This window comes from Macrobrachium nipponense, chromosome 3, assembly GCF_015104395.2.
Source record: "Macrobrachium nipponense isolate FS-2020 chromosome 3, ASM1510439v2, whole genome shotgun sequence".
NCBI classification, from domain to species: domain Eukaryota; kingdom Metazoa; phylum Arthropoda; class Malacostraca; order Decapoda; family Palaemonidae; genus Macrobrachium; species Macrobrachium nipponense.
Window position 1 is genome coordinate 139,842,153 of NC_087202.1, and position 23,390 is coordinate 139,865,542.

At 35.4% G+C, this 23,390-nt stretch overlaps 1 long non-coding RNA gene across 2 annotated transcripts in view; it reads left to right on the plus strand.

Moving 5' to 3' along the window:
• Positions 1 to 6,333: 6,333 nt before the first annotated feature.
• Positions 6,334 to 23,390, plus strand: part of LOC135222303 (uncharacterized) — a 39,079-nt gene continuing 22,022 nt past the window's right edge. Inside the window, exons 1-4 of one of the 2 annotated variants that reach the window (XR_010316274.1) lie at positions 6,361 to 6,430; positions 11,888 to 11,966; positions 15,953 to 16,056; positions 21,166 to 21,235. This is a non-coding gene — a long non-coding RNA (uncharacterized LOC135222303). Of the gene's footprint in view, positions 6,431 to 11,887; positions 11,967 to 15,952; positions 16,057 to 21,165; positions 21,236 to 23,390 lie in introns of both variants that reach the window. The other variant, XR_010316275.1, reaches the window with a different exon arrangement.

Here is a 23,390-nt window from a genome sequence, read left to right on the forward strand (position 1 = left end):
CTGTACAACAAAGCCAGAGACATGAAGGTGAAAAGGGATCCAGAACAATATTTTGTCATGGCATAGTCCTTGCTCAACTGGTGTTCCACATTGAGCAAACCCGTAGAGACTCTGCTGTGGTACCAGTGTTTAAGTTGATGGCATCCCTGTACAGTAGATATTGTATTTTTAAAGTAGTTTTTTCTTACTTGTTAACAAAATTTTTTTGGAAGAAATTTCCTTTGTTTGGAAGAAAGGAACTTTTATGGGGCTTTTGAGAGAGAGAGAGAGAGAGAGAGAGAGAGAGAGAGAGAGAGAGAGAGAGAGGCCAAAGACGATTACTACCCATACTCGGCAGGAAATGGAGAACGATCCTCATTGCCATCGTCTTTGCTTTTAATTCCAAAACCTTGACAGCATTCATTTCCTCCTTTGTGTGTACAGATGGTTATAAGAGTCGTGGAGGATATATAGGATATTAAATTCTAAAGTATCCTGCAATGCTTCTTTAATGTCTCAGTGAAGCGGAAGTGTAAAGAACGCAATGGCATTGACAAACTGTGTCTCATTCAGTGTTCGTGTTGCGTCTCATCAATCCCGAGAGATATTTTGTTGCAGACACAACTCTCATGTCAAGCTCTTGTTAGTTTAGTCCAAATTTAGGTTTCCTAGATCTGTTCCTCTTTCAGTTTATTCTACGGGATTCCATTCCCTGATATCCTTTTCCATATAACTTGCTTGAATTTAGATTTTCATAAAAGATAGTGGCTACCCTTCAAATGCATAAAAAATAATAACCTCACTTATTTATAACTTACACTCATTCTGGTAGATTCATGTGCAATTCATTGATAAATTAACTGCATGAATAACATCAATATCAACATAGATTTCTATAGATCCGTCAACTGGGGCCACTAAAATTCATCGACTGACTTCTGACCTAAGCTCCTGTGTGCACCAGGAAGTTGGAAGACCCAGACCCAGGATTAATAGGATCGATTAATAGAGTCTTCTATTAATTCTGCCCAAACCCTCTTTCATGAGAACTGAGCAATGGTTATGACCTGTTATTATAGATCGCATTCAATTAACGTAACTGCATTTTTATGATTCTGGTTAAGCAAGTTCGAGAGGTCATTATGAATACACTTCAACATTTTTTTTAACATTTATTCGATGGTATTTGATAATAGAAACAACGAAAGCAACTAAAAAAACTATTGGGTGTGAATTGTTCCCCGAGCGACCTCGCCAAAGAATGGCATCAACAAAAACCTTTACACGAATTTCTGAGCAAAATATGGCCGTTCTGAACTACCTCTAAAAGAATCCCAGTTGTCCAGAAGGGACGATGAGGCTCTCGTTTCCAAAGAATTCATTCCCCCTCGTTGATTCGAATTTTGCTCCATCTTTGTTTACAAAAGGTATTGCGTTAGTGTTTCTTTTGTCTCGGACTGTAATAACTCTTTAGTTTTCTGCGAAAGAAAACTATTGAGATGACTTTGTCTGTCCGTCTGCATTATTTCTCTCCGCCCTCAAATCTTAAGAACTGCTGTGGCTAGAGGGATGCAGATTGGTACGCTGATCATCCACCCTCCAGTCATCAAACATGCCAAATTGCAGCCCTCTAGCCTCGGTAGTTTATTTTATTTTATTTATTTATATATATATATATATATATATATATATATATAGTATATATATATATATATATATATATATATATATATATATATATATATATATATATATATATATATATATTTTTTTTTTTTTTTTTAAGGCTCAAGTTAACCATAACCGAATATCTGGCAATGCTATAGGAGAGGCCACCACTGGGCCGTGGCTGAAAGTTTCATACGCTGTACAGAAAATTCGAATGCCCCGAAGAAACTCCGGTGTATTTTTTTTGCTTTTTCATTCATGTGCAATTCGTCTAATCGTAACCCCATCTTTCCCCGTCTTTAAATCTTCTTCCTCCCCAGGGGAGGGCGTCTGCCACAAGGGTCTATCATCTCTGCCGCCGCTGCTGCCATTTTGCCCTGTTCTGTTGCGCTGGCCGACAGTCCCTTATCTTCTCGGGCTTCCTCCCAACCCACCAGCCTCCTATACCCAATTCAGTTAATTGGCTATAAGTTTATATCAATTCTGACCATTACAAATCACCGCCGATAGCAGATTCGGTAGCGTCACTGTCCGTTCCTGATTTCGTTCCCCGTCCAACTGGACGATGGTTTGATCCCATGGGGGGACGAAATTATTATCAACTAAAAATTCCCCCTCGGTACATATATGAAAATATATCAATTCCGAGGTAGAGCGAATTAGATATTAAAGGACATTTGAAGCTCGAATGATTTATATGAATCACGGTGATGTGATAGGTATTCATAAGAAGGTTGCATGGGTCAAATGCTCGAATCGGCTAGCATGGTTGAGGGGGTTTCATATCCATTCTAATTACGAATATACCGAGATCGGCAGTGATTTGTAATGGTCAGAATCGATATAAACTTATAGCCTCTCTGATAGCAGACTCTGTAGCGTCACTGTCCGTTCCTGATTTCGTTCCCCATCCAACTGGACGGTGGTTTGATCCCATAGGGGGACAAAATTATTATCAACTAAAAATTCCCCCTCGTTACATATATGAAAATATTTCAATTCCGAGGTGGAGCGAATTAGATATTAAAGGACATTTGTAGCTCAAATGATTTATATGAATCACAGTGATGTGATAGGTATTCATAAGAAGGTTGCGTGGGTCAAATGCTCGAATCGGCTAGCATGATTGAGGGGGTTTCTTATCGATTCTAATTATGAATACACTGAGATCGGCGATGATTTGTAATGGTCAGATTCGATATAAACTTATAGCCTCTCTGATAGCACACTCTGTAGCGTCACTGTCCATTCCTGATTTCGTTCCCAATCCAACTGGACGGTGGTTCGATCCCATGGGGGGACGAAATTATTATCAACTAAAAATTCCCCCTCAGTACATATATAAAAATATATCAATTCCGAGGTGGAGCGAATTAGATATTAAAGGACATTTGTAGCTCAAATGATTTATATGAATCATGGTGATGTGATAAGTATTCATAACAAGGCTGGGTGGGTCAAACGCTCGAATCGGCTAGCATGGTTGAGGGGATTTCATATCGATTCTAATTACGAATACACCGACATCGGCGGTGATTTGTAATGGTCAGAATCGATATAAACTTATAGCCTCTCTGATAGCAGACTCGGTAGCGTCACTGTCCGTTCCTGATTTCGTTCCCAATCCAACTGGATGGTGGTTCGATCCCATGGGGGGACGAAATTATTATCAACTATAAATTCCCCCTCGGTACATATATGAAAATATATCAATTCCGAGGTAGAACAAATGAGATATTAAAGGACATTTGTAGCTCGAATGATTTATATGAATCACGGTGATGTGATAAAGTATTCAATATACTATATATACATATTATATATGATATTTATATATATATATATATATATATATATATATAATATATATATATGTTGCACAAACGAAGCGCCAGAAGATTGGAATTTTAATACATCATATGACTTGTGTATGGTTGTGAATCCCTTGACATGTGAAAACTACTCTGTTCACACAATTGGCTCAGTCTTGAGGCCAGTGGTAGTAACATGAGTCACGTAAGTCTCTTCTACGCTTGGTGATGCTGCTCAGGTGGTGATGATTTTGTTAAAAATAATAGTCGATATTAGTATTGTATATCTGATATTATCTCGGGTGTAAAATCATTCGATACCAATTGAATAATGAAGTATTATCTTGCCTTTTTCGTCTATTAACGTATTCATCTTTATAGAAGTGAGTGACATGTTATATTCTTCGTGTATTTAGAGTAAACATTTTTAATTTTCACGTTTCTGTTAATTGAAAGTAAGCAAGGAAACAACATTGTATATGTTAGGACTCAATCAAGCCCCTCCGCCACGCGCACGTGCGCATACACATATGTATATATATACATATATATATGAATAAATTTATCACGAAATATATAAAACGTGATGCTATGTATAAATAAAGGTAATGTCGAGAGAGAGAGAGAGAGATTCATAAATGTATATATATGTGTGTATATATATATATCTATATATATATATATATATATATATATATATATATATATATATATATATATATATATATATATATATTATATATATATATATTACTGTAATATTATTATATGTACATAAATTCACAATGAACGTAATTCTACAGACAATACTTAACTACCAAAGAACAAGCTCCCTATTTTCAAAATGTCATTATCTTTTATGATTTCGTTCCACTCTATATGAGCGCCTTCACGTGAAGGGATAACGCTTTATATGTAAGAATTTTAAGCGCAAATACATTAAAGCAAACTATTTTATAATACTATCAGGCAGCAGCAGCAGCAGCAGCAGCAATGTAGTACACATTATGTGCAAATGAAAGTGATTTATTCCTAGTATGACGTAGGTGGGGTTCCTACGGGGAGAATCCCTATCCTTTAATTGTCACACATAAATGTACCACCATTTGAGTATTGAGACAGGTATAAGAGAGAGATGTATATAGCCTACACAAAGGTGTGATACCTTCATCTAAAAACCGGTCTCACAATATTGGCCATCTTGGGAACTTTGGAAAGTGTTTATCAATTTAGAATGCCATAAAATTGTGTAAAAAACACATTTCATCTTGGTCTTTCAAGCTTTATTTCTATTGAATAGAGAGAGACACGGAGTCGTTACTCAGTCATACCGCAGGAAGGAGAGAGAGAGGAAGAGAGAAAAAAAGCTTTACCTTTACCTAATTTTCTATTTCATACAGTTTTATTCAGGCTATTTCAAAATGGCAAAGAGTGTGTGTGTGTGTGTTTGTGCGTGCGTGTGTGTGAGCCTTGCTTCTTGTAATCTGACCACTTGTATTTACAGGGCTCTCATTTTCTAAGAGCTGAACCGCCTAATAGTGAATTCGCAACAAGAATATCCGTGAGATTTTTCAAAACATAAAGTCAACCTCGACTTAAGCTAGAATATCCGCGAAACCAAGAATGAATTAATTAATCCCTTTGGAATTACTGAATATAAATGAAATCCAAAAAAATTTACGTATTGATGAACCAACATATATCTCCTTTCTGTAACGGAAACCAGTTTTTTTTCTCTCTCTCTCCATTCAGGGATAAAAGGGTTTTTCGATAAATGCTAACAGCAGGATAGGAATCATGAGACCCAGTCCTACTCTGAACGACGAGACGTCTGTAGAAGGGAGAGCTAAGGGCCGGTTGGTGAATGATTCAGCAAACTTCAGTGAATGACACAAATCCCGATGCATTATGGCCCAGGGATTAAACAAAATAAATAAATAAATAATAATAAAAGTAATCCGCTGTGCCTGAAATGTTGGAGAGAGAGAGAGAGACCATTATCGTCAAGTGATTTAAACGTTAATTTATAAAACAGTAGCTTTTAAATATATGATTGACTCGAATGATAAAAATACTTAACATATCTGATATAGTTTCTGGGTCTTCATACCAATTAAATTTGATTTAATTTCGTGTAATTCAGACTGCCAAGCTGAGCACCGCTAAATATATAAGAAACCAAACTAGATTAAACATGGTCTTCTCTAAATAGTAATAACACTATATCAAAATTTTCTCCATTTTAGTACTCGAAGTGTTTGCCATTAGAGAAAGGTTAAATACTCTAATAATGACCATTACGTTTTGGAAAGAGAACTGATGCGCTTTCGCTGGCCTTAAACTTATTAGTCTCTACTCGACTCTCTCTCTCTCTCTCTCTCTCTCTCTCTCTCTCTCTCTCTCTCTCTGCCTTGGGGCAAACCTAGCCTTAACATTTCGTTGTTAATAAGCTAATTCCTTCACTGGTTTGTCTCGTAGAAATATTCGTAATTAATCATACTAAAAACAATCCATCAGTGAATCAGTTTTAGGCTCTAACTAGGTATTTCATTTTCTCCCACCCAACATTACCCGCCCCCCCTTTCTCTCTCTCTCTCTCTCTCTCTCTCTCTCTCTCTCTCTCTCTCTCTCTCTCTGGCTTCTTGAAACTAATAGTATAAAAATAATTTTTGGAAATATTCTTAATCAGACGATAAACAGAGGAATGAGCGAAGAGAACTTATCGGTATAACTACAACATTCTCTTCTGGTCTTCGATCAATTCGGCACGACGTCATTGCCGAAGTGTCTCGTTGTGGACAATATAACGACCTAATGGTCAAATTCGCTCTAGTTTCCGGTTTGTCTCTCTCCTGCGTTCCACAGATGACAAGGCCACCTACCGTCCTCCGAAAATCAGTTTATTTTTGACTCTGTGAACTTGAAGTGGGTAAGGTGACTTCTTGGAGCCAGTACTGGGTTTTGTCTATATCGTGAGTTTGAGTATTTGTCTTAAATCTATTAAGTTCTTAATTGCATATCACTTTTAGAAAGTGAATTTTGGAACGTATATTTGGATATTGCGTGATATTTACTCGAGCTACTTGAGGTATGTAAGCTCTTTTCCTTTTGGGATAATGAGTAGGGTTTGTGACAGAGGTAAGCTATTAAATTGTGAACCTCTTTTCGTGCATTACGGCCTTTAAGTGGTTCGATTAATCTTACCGTCTTAAATATAAGGAAGTGTCCTAAAATCCCATTGTTTATTAATTGGTACATACTGCATTTTCCTATTCGTAATTACATGTCCATATGTATTAATTAATGACAGTGATATTTGAGTAAATTTTTAATAGCTCTGCCTTGGTCGCTATTCCAGAACCATATATATTAGTTAATGACAGTGATTTGAAAGGAAATTTTAATAGCTCTGCCTTGTTCGTTATTCCAGAGCCATACGTATTAATGACAGTGATTTATTTCTCTACTTTATTCGTAATTCTAGAACCCTATATAGTTAATAAGTGATCTGTAATTCCAGTACCCTATATAGTTAACAACAATGAAATGAAAGGATATTTTACTAGGCTGTGCTTTATTCGTAATTCTACAACCCTTTGTAGTTAATAACAGTGATATGGAAGGAAATTTTACTATTTCTCCTTCATTCGTAATTCCAGAACACTATATAGTTAATAACAGTGATATGTAATTCCTGTACCCTATACAGTTAATACCAGTGATATTAGAGGAAATTCTAATAGTTCTTGACTTGTTCGTAATTTCAGAGCCCTATATAGCTTGTAACAGTGATATGTAATTCCAGAACCCTACTTAGCTGTTTTTTTCGTAATTCCAGAACCCTATATAGTTAATTAGTGATATGAGAGGAAATTTTACTATATAGTTAATAAGTGATATGAGACGAAATTTTTACTATATAGTTAATAAGTGATATGAGAGGAAGTTTTTTACTTTCATAGTTAATAAGTGATATGAGAGAATTTTTACTTATAGTTAATAAGTGATATGAGAGAATTTTACTTTATAGTTAATAAGTGATATGAGAGAATTTTACTTTATAGTTAATAAGTGATATGAGAGAATTTTACTTTATAGTTAATAAGTGATATGAGAGGAAATTTTACTATATAGTTAATAAGTGATATGAGAGGAAATTTTACTAGATCTTGACTTATTCGTAATTCCAGAACCCTATATAGTTAAGTGATATGAAAGGAAATTTTACTAGTTCGGCTTCATTCGTAATTCCAGAACCTATTTGATGGTTATTTCTACTGCTTCTCAATAGAATTTGTCTTCATTTCTCTAAAGTAAAAGCCTCTTAATCCTTTTTAATTCTATGACTTAGTTACTGGTGATGTGGTCTCGCGTACAACTCAAATAGGCTTTTTCCATTTTGCTCACGCTAGTATGTCTTGCCCTGAAAACCTATTCAGGCATGATGGCTACTAGAATGGCGGAGTTTTGTCCCATTGGCAATCCGTTCGGAGATATGGCAGGATGCTAAGAGTATAGCTTACGGCACCTTGGATAGGGAGGTATCTTCCTGTCACGCTTTTGTCGTGGGCCCTAGTAATAGTGGATGATAATGTGCAAAACCAACAACTTAATTGGAGGTCACTTTTACGGTTTCTTGTTAGTGTTGCTTGAAGGGTATTTTATTTGGAATTCTGCCGTTTTCACGTTATTTTGATTTTCTTGGTAATTCGCTCATTATTACATTTAGTATGTGGACTTCATTCGTTCGTGTTGCCTATAAAGTATCTTAGTCCCTAATTTATGACTTTTAACTTTACTCTAGGAGCCAGTGTGAATCTTTGAATTAAGGGCTTGTAGCACTGTCTTTTTACTTTATCCATTTCGCTGAAACAGTCTGTCGTGCATGGAAAACTGAGATTAATATAAAGGCAATGACTGTCAGTGATGAGATATGACTGATTCTATTGCCAATCCGATTGGGGTCAGATATGGTCATGACTATATCTTGCAATGAGGTTTCTTGAAGGGCACCATTCAATTGTGGATCTGCTGTATTAGTATTTCCAGGGCCCGGTACATCAGGGAATGAATATGTACAAATTTTAGTTCTTTTCTTGTATCTATTGCGTATAGGGTATTTATCATCGGAAGAGCCAAACAAGCGCTATAGTAATTTTTATTCCCATTGGGACGTTTCGGCTTTAAAATACGATGCCATTTTCGAACTAAGAAGTAAAACATAAAATCAAATGTAGTGTTTGGTCTAGTGGAACGAGGAAATTTTTCATGAGACGCCGTCAGGAAGTTGAAGTTACAAGTGAAGACCCTGGAAGGTCGCTTGAAGGAAACTTATTTTATCGACTTTTACGTACTGAAAAATGCAGTCAATGGAAATGTTTAGTCTATAGTAACATCACACGGGAAGTGCACAAAAACAAAATTTCTGATTTGGGTGGACGCTATGCGTGAACATCATGTGACCCTTCTAGAAAAGTTTATAATTTTCCTTGTTAAGAATTATCCGTAGGAAATTTATTTTTCAGTCTAAACTTTTGTGTACTAATCAAGACTTAAATTAAAAATTAAAAATTTCCTCCTGAATCGCCTGTTAACAGATTGAAACAACTGTTCATTTTACCAGTCACATTTTGAACCTTTGCTCTGAGATTTGTAAATACTATTATAATTTTTGAAAATTAACACAAATCTAATAGTTTTCTTCATTGCCTAAATAGCAAACCTGAAAATATAATTACTTTGGATAGGGAAGTTAATGTTATTATATTTTCAGATATTTTCATCGTGTTTAGAGGAAACTCACTTTTTCAGGATTAGGCTTAGTTTTTTTTCAGTCACTGTCCTAATATTTCCAAGCTAAATGCTATTAATGCTTTAATCTACGAGCTCGTAACTTATGCTCCCATGTCACTTGTTTCATGAAGAGATGGAGTTCTTAGTTAAACTTTCGCAAATAAGGCTTAACCAACCAATATCAGGCTATTTCTGGAAAATTTAGTCAATATGCCAGTTATTAACGGTTCCTAAACTTTGGTAAATCACTACAAACTTGAGAGCGAACTGAAATACTGTTTTTGTTGGGGTAGATTTTATCCACCGATTACTTTCAGATTCATTATTTCTAAATGATTTTACAATAAAATGCCTACTATTCAAAGGACTGTCGATTGATCTGGCGTTCTGGTATTGTTTACCAGATTACAGCACCAACTCCCAAGCAACAGTCTTCCATCCGTGAGCACAGCAGTAAAGGCTTGTTTGGTTCTTTCTCATAAAGATCAGATTCCCTAAGAACCAATCGATAGTAATTATTTTGGGTATTTATCATATTTAGGAAAAACCCGTGGTTTTTAAGTTTCGTTATCTTGTGAGTTCCCTTTATACGTGTTTTGTATCTTTTAAACAGGAAGTCTCCACCGTGTTAACTGAGTCATTGCTGAATTGGGAAGGGGAAAATCTTGGCAGCCCAATTTCTTTCGTTAGAGGTGGCCCTAAAATAGTAATCTTATTTTCATATACCAAATTTAAAACTTCTCGCTAGAATAGTCTCCCACTTGTTGATGCAGTGCCATTTTTCTATGGAAAGCCCCCAAGGATCCTGGAGTTTCTTAGCTGGTAACAATTGTCAACTTAGTTGATGTCAGTGGGGCGGTAGCGATTGCTTGTGCACAAGTGCTCCGGCGTAAAACGCAAGCTGCTGCCGTGGGTTCCGATTTAGCTGAAAACTGAGCTATTGTCGTCTATGGAAAACTCATTAGTTCCAAGCACATTGTTAGTGATCAGGGCAGAAGGCATTACTGCTATTAACATATTGCCAAACCCAATAGGAGTTTTAAAAGTAAGGACAAGATGCGAATGCAGTGATGGTATCATAGGAGTGAGGTTTCTTGGGGGACATCATCGGGAAATAGGAAGTGGTTCAGTCTCTTTCGTTGTTCAATGGCCATATAGGCTACATTAGTGAAGGAAGGTGAATGCAAACTCATTTTTAGCTTCTTTCTAGACTCGTCCGAAGGCTTCTTATGTTCCATACACAGATTTTGACGTCCACTAGTGTCCCCTCGTACGTCAAGGTCGTTTTAACTATGTTTACTCCTCTTTTCATGTTAGACCAAATTTCTCGCCCCCTTGTTTCTAGAATGTACAGGACCGTCAGTCCTCCCTCCCTATCCCCCTGGAGCTTATGCACATTAACTGAGAGCCTTGCCATGCCCTTTTGCCAGCCTCCCCCTCACTCAATTGCTTAATGACAATTACCCACTTTAAAACAAATGGGTCTGTACCATTATCTATTCCTCTCTCTAATTCCTTCCTCCCCCCCCTCCCAACCTCCCTTCCAAACCTTCGTCTTCCTTCAACCTATCCTACACAACCCCCTCTCCCCCAACGTAACGGGTTGTTTATGTGAATGTCGTTCTCTTGGTGAAGTGCCCCAGAATCCTTTTAATTGATTTCTAGTAACGAGCAGATTCGTTGATTCAAGTAAGAGCGGCGAAAGCACTGAAGTGCTAGTGCGTTTTTTTTCCCTCAAGGCTCTATACATTACCGAATGAAAATGATCAAATAAACTAATAATAGAATAAGCTGGATACTGTGACTACAAACGGGGAAGCTACTTCATTCCTGAATATGGAAGTATAGTGGTGTATAATTGTAATTGCAGGCTTCTTCTTAAATATGGAAGCATAGTGGTATTTAATATGTAATTGTTACTTCATTCTCGTGCTGATTCCTGTCTCGAATGGTCATGACCTCAGCGTGGTGAGACAGTGGCAACATGGTTCATCCATGATGGATGTGTGACATTCCTCGTGTATGATCCATGGCTAACGGTGACCAATTCATCTGTGGTGTGTAATATCTTGGTGATCAGAGAGGGTAGTAGTCATCTGTTCTTTTTAAAATTCTCTTAAAATTAACCTGAAAATCTTGAAAAAGACTTCAATTTTGCTTAATGATGAATGTGAGGTAGGTGAATGCTAAACAATATTTTCTGTAGACACTATCCTTTAATGATTTGAAGAGTTAATGTAGGTTCATAAAGAAATTAAATTTTCTTCCTAATATATGCCAGTTTATACAAGATCTTTTCTTGTAAAGAAATGAAAGAAGAATCGGCTGAGAAGTAAAACGAGTTCAGAATGCTGATGTAGGCGATAATAAACTGTTGAATGACACTGAATAGAGAAGGTTTAAAAAAAGTATTTAAATTCTGGGGTACTTTGTGTATGAAAGTGGATGAGAAACTAATCATATTCTGAGGAATTAGGGGCATATATTGTCCTCTGTGACTTTGATTGAAATAAAGCTCAAATATTCTCTTAATTCATTAAAAAAAATCAAATTGGTAAGTGTTCAAACAAAAAAAGCTTACTTTAAGAGACACCTGGAAAGAGAGATAAATTAAGATTATTTTCCCTTTGTTGCAGTTAACTGTATTGGATCATCTCGGCAGAGAAGAATAAAATACAGGGCTGAAGTTATCGTAGCGGATTTTGACATTGATTGGTTTGTAAAAGTGCCAGTTTCCGATTTCTTTTATAAAGGAAAAAAAATTTATTTAATCTCTTAGAGGCCAAATAGTTTGCAGAGTCATATAGTTTAAGTATCTTATTTCCGTATTAAGTCATTGTTCCTTGAATCTAAACAATTTGAGTCAATGGGTTTATGGTAGACGTAGGTGAAATGTTTGTGTACATATATTATTTTGTTAGTAGTTTAGTGTACATACATTATTTTGTCAGTAGTTACGCAGTGCTGGTGAAGTGAGCAACAGTGCGAAGCAGTGCTGGTGAAGAGAGTGCGGTAGTGCTGTGTGCTGGTGAAATGAATACAATAGAACGGCACTAAGCAGTGCTAATGAAGTGAGACGATAGTACGGCACTAAGTGTGGTGAAGAAAGTGCAAATATGACAAATTTCTTCTTTACTCTGTTAGAAACAGAGAATTGACTGTCTTAGTATTTTTTCTTCTGCCCTACCCCGTTAATGCGGTTAACCTAGTCACTAAGGTTAGAAAAATCACGGCGGTGGTGACCTGTCCTTCTTGCAATAAGGATGATAATGAAGGAGATTGGATTGTGTATGTGGTGGTTAGTGTATAAAGGATCTTGGTGAGGTAGTGCTATCTGTGCTGGTGAAGTGACCACAATAGTACGGCACCAAGCAATGCTTGTCAAGTGACTACAATAGTACGGCACTAAGCAGCATGGGTGAAGTGAGTGCAATAGTATGGCACTAATCAGGGCTGGTGAAGAAACTGCAAATATGACTAAAGTTCTTCAATTTATCTTCAACGAGTTCTTTGATCGTTCTTTGTGGAGTTCTTAGATAGTTTTTTCATGAATTTAGGTACCTTATTTCCGGATTAAGTCATTGTTCCATTTAATTATCTTATTTCCGGAGTCAGTCATTATTCCAGGTTCATTTAATTTAAAGGTTCATTTTAATTTAAATCTTATTTCCGGATTAAGTCATTGTTCCATTTAATTACCTTCTTACAAGATTCACTCATTATTACAGGTTCATTTAATCTAAACTTATATCCAGATAAATTAGTTTTCAGATATTCGAATTTATTCAATCTCTCGATGATTAGTACTTTGCAAATAGTAAAAGTGTATTAAATTATTTGACGTTAAATAATTTGTAGATAGGCAGTTTATTTAATCATTCAATACTAAATAGCTTGCAGATAGTCTGTTTAATCATTTGTTGCTAAATAGTTTTCAGATAGTCAAAAATATTATTTTGGCAAGTTTTTTTTATAGGAAATTATTGAATTGAAATAATTTTAGTCGATGTGTTTATGGTAGACATAGGGGAAATGTTTCTGTACATATTTTTTTCTTAGTTAAGTGTACATATATTATTTTGTCAATAGTTAAGCAGTGCTGATGAAGTGAGTGCAACAGTGCAAAGCAGTGCTGGTGAATTGAGTGAGGTATTTGTGCTAGAAGTGACTACAACAGAACAGCACTAAGCAGTGCCTCGTAATTGAGGCAATATTGCAGCACTAAGCAGTGTGGTGAAGAAAGTGCAAATATGACTTAAAGTTCTTCGATTGTTCTTTCGATTTGTTCTTCGATGTTCTTCGATGTCTTCGATTGTTTCTTGATTGTTTCTTCGATTGTTCTTCGATTGTTCTTCGATTGTTCTTCGATAAGTTCTTCGATGAGTTCTTCGATATAGAATTTTTTCATATTTATATATTTTCAGATTAAGTCATTGTTCCATTTAAATATCTTATATCTGGATTCAATCTCCACAGTTCCACATGTCTTAAATTTATAGATGCACATGTAGATTTTGTAATGGTTGAAATTTTAGTGTAAAATTATATTTGTAAGTTAATGGGTGAGGAAGGAAGGGGTTTTCAGATACTACTTTTGGCTAGCTGCCACTTATAGCTGAAGACTTGAACCAAATCAAACTTACTAACAATGGAACAGGCTCTACGAGCATAAGTCGCCTCTTACTTTACTTCCTACTTTTGAACCCCTTTTACTTTCAAGTAAAGAAACCTGGGGTTGGCATTTTTATGGTGTGGAAACCCATATCAATGTTGATTCCGGGAGTCCCTTTCTAGGAAGGGTTCGCCCTTACTAGTTTGGGGCTTGCCTCACGGTTTAGGGTTCCGTGACAGTACTGGGGGAGGGGAGGCTTTGACAGGCCGATCCTTCCTTGGCATTGACGTCCCCTACTGTCTCGACGGTCATGGCCTCAACGCGGTGAGACAGTGGCAACATGGATCATCATGTATGATCTGTGGCTAACTAGGTGACCATAACACCACAGGTTCAAGGTCTCGGCTCATGAAATTTGTATTAAAGAAAATTGTTACAAAATCTAAGCTGCACGAATTTCAATCTATTATCGGTTCAGGTGTCTGAATTTGAGATTTCTTCTTTCAGATTTGAGTCATGAATTTAAAATATCTTATTTTCAGATTTGTAGCAGTCGTGAACTTTTAACATCTTTTTTCAGGATGAAGAGCGTACGTGCAGATCGGGCGTGTTTTCGCTTTACTCAATTTGAAACTGAGAATTGACGGTCTAATTTTTTTTACTCTGCCCTACCCACGTTAATGCGGTTAACCTAGTCACTATAGGTACTAAAATCACTGCGGCGGTGACTTGTCATTCTTGCAATAAGGATGATAATGAAGGAGAATGGTTTAGATGTGTATGCGGTGATTAGCGTATCGCAAAGAATGTGTGTATCTTGGTGAAGGAAGAAAAAAGAATATTTCTGTTGCTATTGAAATGAACTGTATAAATTGTCATGGTCGCAAATATCAAACAGATGGTCATATACTGAACTCAAATGAATGCAAAAACTTACATTATGTAATGGAAAGGATTGCTGATTATACAGATCATGGCAATGATTGCTATAGAAAATTAAAATGAGAGTGAATATCCAATCTGTAGGAAATCACACTTCAGATTGGAGACTTGGCTAACTGGAAATTTATGGCCCTTTTTGCCATTGGTGAGACATGGCTGAAAGACATGAAACTGCCAATATTGCTGATATGATCCCACCTGCGCATAGCTTCCTTCACTTCCCGAGGGAAGGTTGAGTTTGGTCGACTGCTTGACTGGACTGATAAAATGTCTCCTGCTAGTGTTTTTATCTGCATTGATTTTAATCTAAGGATGGATGATCCAACCAGTGAAGGTGTCAGTGTTTAATGATATGGAAAATCAAACATAAGTGTGGAATTTGCAATGTGATCAAATACATCTGATGAATAAACAAAATTTTATAATGGTGGTCCTGCTGCGAGCACTATGGAAATGGTGGTGGACCTGAATAAGCCTTCAATATCAGTTAGTTTGAAGATAGTCAAATATTTTTTAATCTTCCTAGCAAAATAATTTGAAGATAGTTAAAACCTGATCACTTCATTAAAATAGGTTTTATTTTTACAGCAAATCCTTAATTATAGAAAACTTAGAGACAATAGGTTAATAGTTTGGGTACAAACTTATAATATCTCATTGTATGTGTAGTGTTAGAGGCTATGCAGTAATGTTTTTTTTTGAATTTAGTGCAATAGTTTGTTGGTTAGCAATAATAGTTAGATGCTAATGTAGATTTTGTAACTGTTGAAATTTTGGTATGTTCAACTTTTATTAGTCAGGTTAATGGCTGAGGAAGGAGGGGCTTCAGGTACTCAGTGTTTGTGGGCAGCTTCTCCAACAAATTTTTTGTTTTTTGGTCAGATTTCAAACTTTGTGAACTCCTTAAAAAGATAAGACTGCAGTAAAATACAAATATAATTATTTTACCAAATGAATTATTTTTTATTTAATTCTCTGAAGTGTTAACCTTAAATAGTCGGTAAACTTAGTTTTGATAATTGGATAATCAATTTCATAATTTGTCATATTTTTGTTTAATGAAAATAGAACTCAAATTTTTTTTTTTAACTTTTTAAATAGAAATCCTGTATCAGAGCAGCAAATTAATATTTTACTTTTGTTTCAGGATGTACTGGATCATCTCTGCTGCTCAGAAGAAACAAAGTGCTAGTCTAGTAGTGCGGGTGTATTATAAAAGTTTGTGAAAAAGTGGTGTCTGTAGATGTTTAGGTCAGCATACCATGAAAAGCCTTCTTTTTTCCTTTAGTGTTTATAGTCTTTTTTTTGTACTAGGATGCCTCTAATGTATTGCACTTCTGGGGAACATTTGCCCAGATTGTACTGTATGTAAGTGGATGCTATTGATTCATATTCTGAAGAATTAGGGGCACGTGCTGTCCTCTGTGAATTGGGTATTGATTTTTGTTGGAAGTTTCAGACACATTTGTGTTCAGTCGGAATTCACCCATGGTGAAGTCCTTTAAGAATGAATAGATTGGTTAAAAATTTATACCAATATGGCAGTAGTAAATTATAAGTATATATTTCTTCAAAATAAGGTATATTTCGGGAAGCTCATTCTCCCAAGTATTAATCTTTTGTAGTCTGTAAACTTATTGCAATAACATGGTTATTAACTGGTAAAGAATCTTTATGCTTATTAATTACCATTTTATTAAAATAAAGGTCAAATACTTTCTTAATTCATTAAAAAAAAATAGTGATGTTCCAATGCCAAAAGCCTGCTTTAATGGACACCTGGAGAGATAACAAATTACATTATTTTTATCTTTGTACAGGAAACTGTACTGGGATCATGTGACTCGGAAAAACTTAAATACAGGGTTGCAGATTTTGACATGGATTGGAGGTTTGTAAAGAGCTAGTTACAGATTTATTTTATAAAAGAAAAAACTTTCATCTCGTTGAGGCTAAATAGTTAGATTGTCAAAGAAAGTATTTTCTCTTTCAAGGCTAAATAGTTAGCTGATAGTCAAAGAATTTATCTAATCTCTAGGCTGAATAGTTTGGAGATAGTTAAAAAATTAAGTATATTTAAACTCTCGAGGCTAGATAGTTCAGATAGTCAGAAAATTTACGTTATCTCTCGAGGATAAGTAATTTACAGATAATGGAGGATTTAATCATTCGATGCTAAATAGTTTGTGGATCATTAGTTTCTTTAATCATTCGACACGAACTAGTTTGCAGATAGTCAGTTTATTTCATCACTTGATGCTAAATATTGTGCACAGTCAAAACTATTATTTAGGTAAAGTTTCCTTTGTCAAATCCTGGAACTGAAATAATTTGAATCTATAGGTTTATGGTAAACGAGGTGAAATATTTGTGTACATATATTTTTGTGTTAGTAGTTAAGCAGTGCTGGTGAATAGTGAAATAGTACGAAACAGTGATGAAGTGACTACAATAGTATGGCACTAAGCCGTGATTGTGAAGAGAGTGCAGTAAGCAGCACGGGTGAAGTGAGTGCAATTGTACGGCACTAATCAGTGCTGGTGAAGAAACTGCAAATAGTTTGCAGTCATATAGTTTAAGTATCTTATTTCCGTATTAAGTCATTGTTCCTTGAATCTAAACAATTTGAGTCAATGGGTTTATGGTAGACGTAGGTGAAATGAAATGTGTACATATTATTTTATTTTTGTTAGTAGTTTAGTGTTACACATACATTATTTTGTCAGTAGTTAAGCAGTGCTGGTGAAGTGAGCAACAGTGTGAAGCAGTGCTGGTGAAGAGAGTGCGGTAGTGCTGTGTGCTGGTGAAATGAATGCAATAGAACGGCACTAAGCAGTGCTAATGAAGTGAGACGATAGTACGGCACTAAGTGTGGTGAAGAAAGTGCAAATATGACAAATTTCTTCTTTACTCTGTTAGAAACAGAGAATTGACTGTCTTAGTATTTTTTCTTCTGCCCTACCCCGTTAATGCGGTTAACCTAGTCACTAAGGTTAGAAAAATCACGGCGGTGGTGACCTGTCCTTCTTGCAATAAGGATGATAATGAAGGAGATTGGATTGTGTATGTGGTGGTTTAGTGTATAAAGGATCTTGGAGGTAGTGCTATCTGTGCTGGTGAAGTGACCACAATAGTACGGCACCAAGCAATGCTTGTCAAGTGACTACAATAGTACGGCACTAAGCAGCATGGGGTGTGAAGTGAGTGCAATAGTATGGCACTAATCAGGGCTGGTGAAGAAACTGCAAATATGACTAAAGTTCTTCAATTTATCTTCAACGAGTTCTTTGATCGTTCTTTGTGGAGTTCTTTGATAGTTTTTTCATGAATTTAGGTACCTTATTTCCGGATTAAGTCATTGTTCCATTTAATTATCTTATTTCCGGAGTCAGTCATTATTCCAGGTTCATTTAATTTAAAGGTTCATTTAATTTAAATCTTATTTCCGGATTAAGTCATTGTTCCATTTAATTACCTTCTTTCCAGATTCACTCATTATTACAGGTTCATTTAATCTAAGCTTAATCCAGATTAAATTAGTTTTCAGATATTCGAATTTATTCAATCTCTCGATGATTAGTACTTTGCAAATAGTAAAAGTGTATTAAATTATTTGACGTTAAATAATTTGTAGATAGGCAGTTTATTTAATCATTCAATACTAAATAGCTTGCAGATAGTCTGTTTAATCATTTGTTGCTAAATAGTTTTCAGATAGTCAAAAATATTATTTTGGCAAGTTTTTTTATAGGAAATTATTGAATTGAAATAATTTAGTCTATGTCTTTATGGTAGACATAGGTGAAATGTTTCTGTACATATATTTTTTCTTAGTTAAGTGTACATATATTATTTTGTCAATAGTTAAGCAGTGCTGATGAAGTGAGTGCAACAGTGCAAAGCAGTGCTGGTGAAGTGAGTGAGGTAGTGCTATTTGTGCTGGAAGTGACTACAACAGAACAGCACTAAGCAGTGCTCGTGAATTGAGGCAATATTGCAGCACTAAGCAGTGTGGTGAAGAAAGTGCAAATATGACTTAAAGTTCTTCGATTGTTCTTCGATTGTTCTTCGATTGTTCTTCGATTGTTCTTCGATTGTTCTTCGATTGTTCTTCGATTGTTTCTTCGATGAGTTCTTCGATATAGAATTTTTTCATATTTATATATTTTTCAGATTAAGTCATTGTTCCATTTAAATATCTTATATCAGATTCACTCTCCACAGTTCCACATGTCTTAAATTTATAGATGCACATGTAGATTTTGTAATGGTTGAAATTTTAGTGTAAAATTATATTTGTAAGTTAATGGGTGAGGAAGGAAGGGGTTTTCAGATACTACTTTTGGCTAGCTGCCACTTATAGCTGAAGAACTTGAACCAAATCAAAACTTACTAACAATGGAACAGGCTCTACGAGCATAAGTCGCCTCTTACTTTACTTCCTACTTTTGAACCCCTTTTACTTCAAGTAAAGAAACTGGGGTTGCATTTTTATGGTGTGGAAACCATATCAATGTTGATTCCGGGAGTCCCTTTCTAGGAAGGGTTCGCCCTTACTAGTTTGGGGCTTGCCTCACGGTTAGGGTTCAGTGACAGTACTGGGGGAGGGGAGGCTTTGACAGGCCGATCCTTCCTGGCATTGACGTCCCCTACTGTCTCGACGGTCATAGGCATCAACGCGGTGAGACAGTGGCAACATGGATCATCATGTATGATCTGTGGCTAACTAGTGACCATAACACCACAGGTTCAAGTCTCGGCTCATGAAATTTTGTATTCAAAAAAAATTGTTACAAAATCTAAGCTGCACGAATTTCAATCTATTATCGGTTCAGGTGTCTGAATTTAGATTTCTTCTTTTCAGATTTATGAGTCATGAATTTAAATATCTTATTTTCAGATTTGTAGCAGTCGTGAACTTTTAACATCTTTTTTCAGGATGAAGAGCGTACGTGCAGATCGGGCGTGTTTTCGCTTTACTCAATTTGAAACTGAGAATTGACGGTCTAATTTTTTTTTACTCTGCCCTACCCACGTTAATGCGGTTAACCTAGTCACTATAGGTACTAAAATCACTGCGGTGTGAAGATAGTCAAATATTTTTTCAATCTTCCTAGGCTAAATAATTAGAAGATAGAAATTATAGAAAACTTAAAGGCAATAGGTTAATAGTTTGGGTACAAACTTTATAATATCTCATTGTATGTGTAGTGTTAGAGGCTATGCAGTAATGGTGTTTTTGAATTTAGTGTAATAGTTTAAGTTGGTTAGCAATAATAGTTAGATGCTAATGTAGATTTTGTAACTGTTGAAATATTGGTATGTTCAACTTTTATTAGTCAGGTTAATGGCTGAGGAAGGAAGGAGGGGCTTTCAGGTACTTGGTGTTTCTGGTCAGATTTCAAACTTTGTGAACTCTTTAAAAAGAATAAGACTGCAGTAAAATACAAATATAATTATTTAACCAAATGAGTTATTTCTGATTTAATTCTCTGAAGTGTTAACCTTTAATGGTCGGTAAAGTTAGTTTTGATAATTGGATAATCAATTTCATAATTTGTCATATTTTTGTTTAATGAAAATAGAACTCCAATATTTTTTTTAACATTTTAAATAGGAAATCCTGTATCAGAGCAGCAAATTAATATTTTACTTTTGTTTTCAGGATGTACTGGATCATCTCTGCTGCTCAGAAGAAACAAACTGCTAGTCTATGCAGTGCGGGTGTATTACAAATGTTGTGAAAAAGCGGTGTCTGTAGATATTTAGGTGAGCATACCATGAAAAGCCTTCCTTTTTCCTTTTTCTTTAGTGTTTGTCTTTTTTTACTAGGATGCCTCTAATGTATTGCACTTCTGGGGAACTTTGCCCAGATTGTACTTGTGTATGTAAGTGGATGATAAAGATTCATATTCTGAAGAATTAGGGGCACGTGCTGTCCTCTGTGAATTGGGTATTTGATTTTTGTTGGAAGTTTCACAAACACATTTGTGTTCAGTCGGAATTCACCCATGGTGAAGTCCTTTAAGAATGAATAGGTTGGTTAAAAATTTATACCAATATGGCAGCAGTAAATTATGAATATATATATTTCTTCAAAATAAGGTATATTTCGGGAAGCTCATTCTCTCAAGTATTAATCTTTTGTAGTCTGTAAACTTATTGCAATAACATGGTTATTAACTGGTAAAGAATCTTTATAATGCTTATTAATTACCATTTTATTAAAATAAAGATCAAATACTTTCTTAATTCATTAAAAAAAATAAAAAATTATGTTCCAATGCGAAAAGCCTGCTTTAATGGACACCTGGAGATAATAAATTAAAAAAAAAATACATTATTTTATCTTTGTTACAGGAAACTGTACTGGATCATCTTGACTCGGAAAACTTAAATACAGGGTTGCAGATTTTGACATGGATTGGAGGTTTGTAAAAGAGCTAGTTACAGATTTATTTTATAAAAGAAAAAACTTTCATCTCGTTGAGGCTAAATAGTTAGATTGTCAAAGAAAGTATTTTCTCTTTCAAGGCTAAATAGTTAGCTGATAGTCAAAGAATTTATCTAATCTCTAGGCTGAATAGTTTGGAGATAGTAAAAAAATTAAAGTATATTTAATCTCTCGAGGCTAGATAGTTTTCAGATAGTCAGAAAATTTACGTTATCTCTCGAGGATAAGTAATTTACAGATAATGGAGGATTTAATCATTCGATGCTAAATAGTTTGTGGATCATTAGTTTCTTTAATCATTCGACACGAACTAGTTTGCAGATAGTCAGTTTATTTCATCACTTGATGCTAAATATTGTGCACAGTCAAAACTATTATTTAGGTAAAGTTTCCTTTGTCAAATCCTGGAACTGAAATAATTTGAATCTATAGGTTTATGGTAAACGAGGTGAAATATTTGTGTACATATATTTTTGTGTTAGTAGTTAAGCAGTGCTGGTGAATAGTGAAATAGTACGAAACAGTGATGAAGTGACTACAATAGTATGGCACTAAGCCATGATTGTGAAGAGAGTGCAGTCGAAGCAGCACGGGTGAAGTGAGTGCAATAGTACGGCACTAATCAGTGCTGGTGAAGAAACTGCAAATATGACTTATGTTCTTCAATTGTTCTTCAATAAGTTCTTAGATTGTTCTTCGTAGAACTTTGATAGTTTTTTCATGAACTTTTATACCTTATTAACGGATTGTCATTGTTCCATTTAATTATCTTATTTCAGATTCACTCTTTATTCCAGGTTCATTTAATTTAAATTTTCCGGATAAAATCATTGAGCCATGTATCTTATTTCTGGATTCACTCATTATTCCAGGTTCATATAGTTTAAGTGTCTTATTTCCGAATTAAGTCATTGTTCCATTTAATTACCTTATTTCCCGTTCCCGATTAATTCAATATTCCAGGTTCATTTAATTTACATAACCTATTTCTAGATAGGTTGTTTTCAGATTTTTTGAATTATTCAACTATCAAGGATATCTAGTTTGTAGATAGTAAAAGTATATTTAATCATTTGGCGCTAAATATTTTAATTATCTATTTAATCATTTGATGCTAAATAGTTTGAAGATAGTTAATTTAATTATTCAATGCCAAATAGTTTGCAGATATTCGGTTTATTTAATCATTTGATGCTAAATAGTGTTCAGATCGTAGAAAGTATTATTTTGGTAAGTTTTTTTTATAGGAAATTATTGAATTTGAAATAATTTGGAGTTGATGGGTGTTTACGGTAGACATAGGTGAAAAGTTTGTGTACATATATTGTTAGTAGTTAAGTGTACATACATTATTTTTTCAGTAGTTAAGCAGTGCTGATGAAGTGAGCAACAGTGCGAAGCAGTGCTGGAGAAGTGAGTGCAGTAGTGCTATTTGTGCTGGAAGTGACTGCAATAGAACAGCACTAAGCAGCGCTCGTGAATTCAAGCAATATTACAGCACTAAGCAGTGTGGTGAAGAAAGTGCAAATATGACTTAAAGTTCTTCGATTGTCTTAAATTGTTCTTCGATGAGTTCTTCGATTGTTCTTCGATATAGAATTTTTTCAAATTTATATATTTTCAGATTTAGTCATTGTTCCATTTAAATATCTTCTTTCTGGATTCACTCTTCATGGTTCCATGTGTCTTAATTTATAGATGCTCATGTAGATTTTGTAACTGTTTGAATTATATTGTAAGTTAATGGGTGAGAAGGAAGGGGTTTTCAGATACTACTTTTGGCTAGCTGCCACTTATAGCTGAAGAACTTAACCAAATCAAACTGCTAACAATGAACGGGGCTCTACGAGCATAGTCGCCTCTTACTTTATCTCCACTACTTTGAACCCCCTTTTACTTTCAAGTTAAAGAACGCTGGGGTTGGCATGTTTATGTGTGGAAACCCATATCAATGTGATTCCGGGATCCCTTTTCTAGGAAGGGTTCGCCCTTACTAGTTAGGGGCTTGCCTCACGTTTAGGGTTCCCGTACAGTACTGGGGAGGGGAGCTTTGCAGGCAGATTCTTTCTTGGCATTGACTCCCCTACTGTCTCGACGGTCATGGCCTCAACGCGGTGAGCAGTGGCAACAT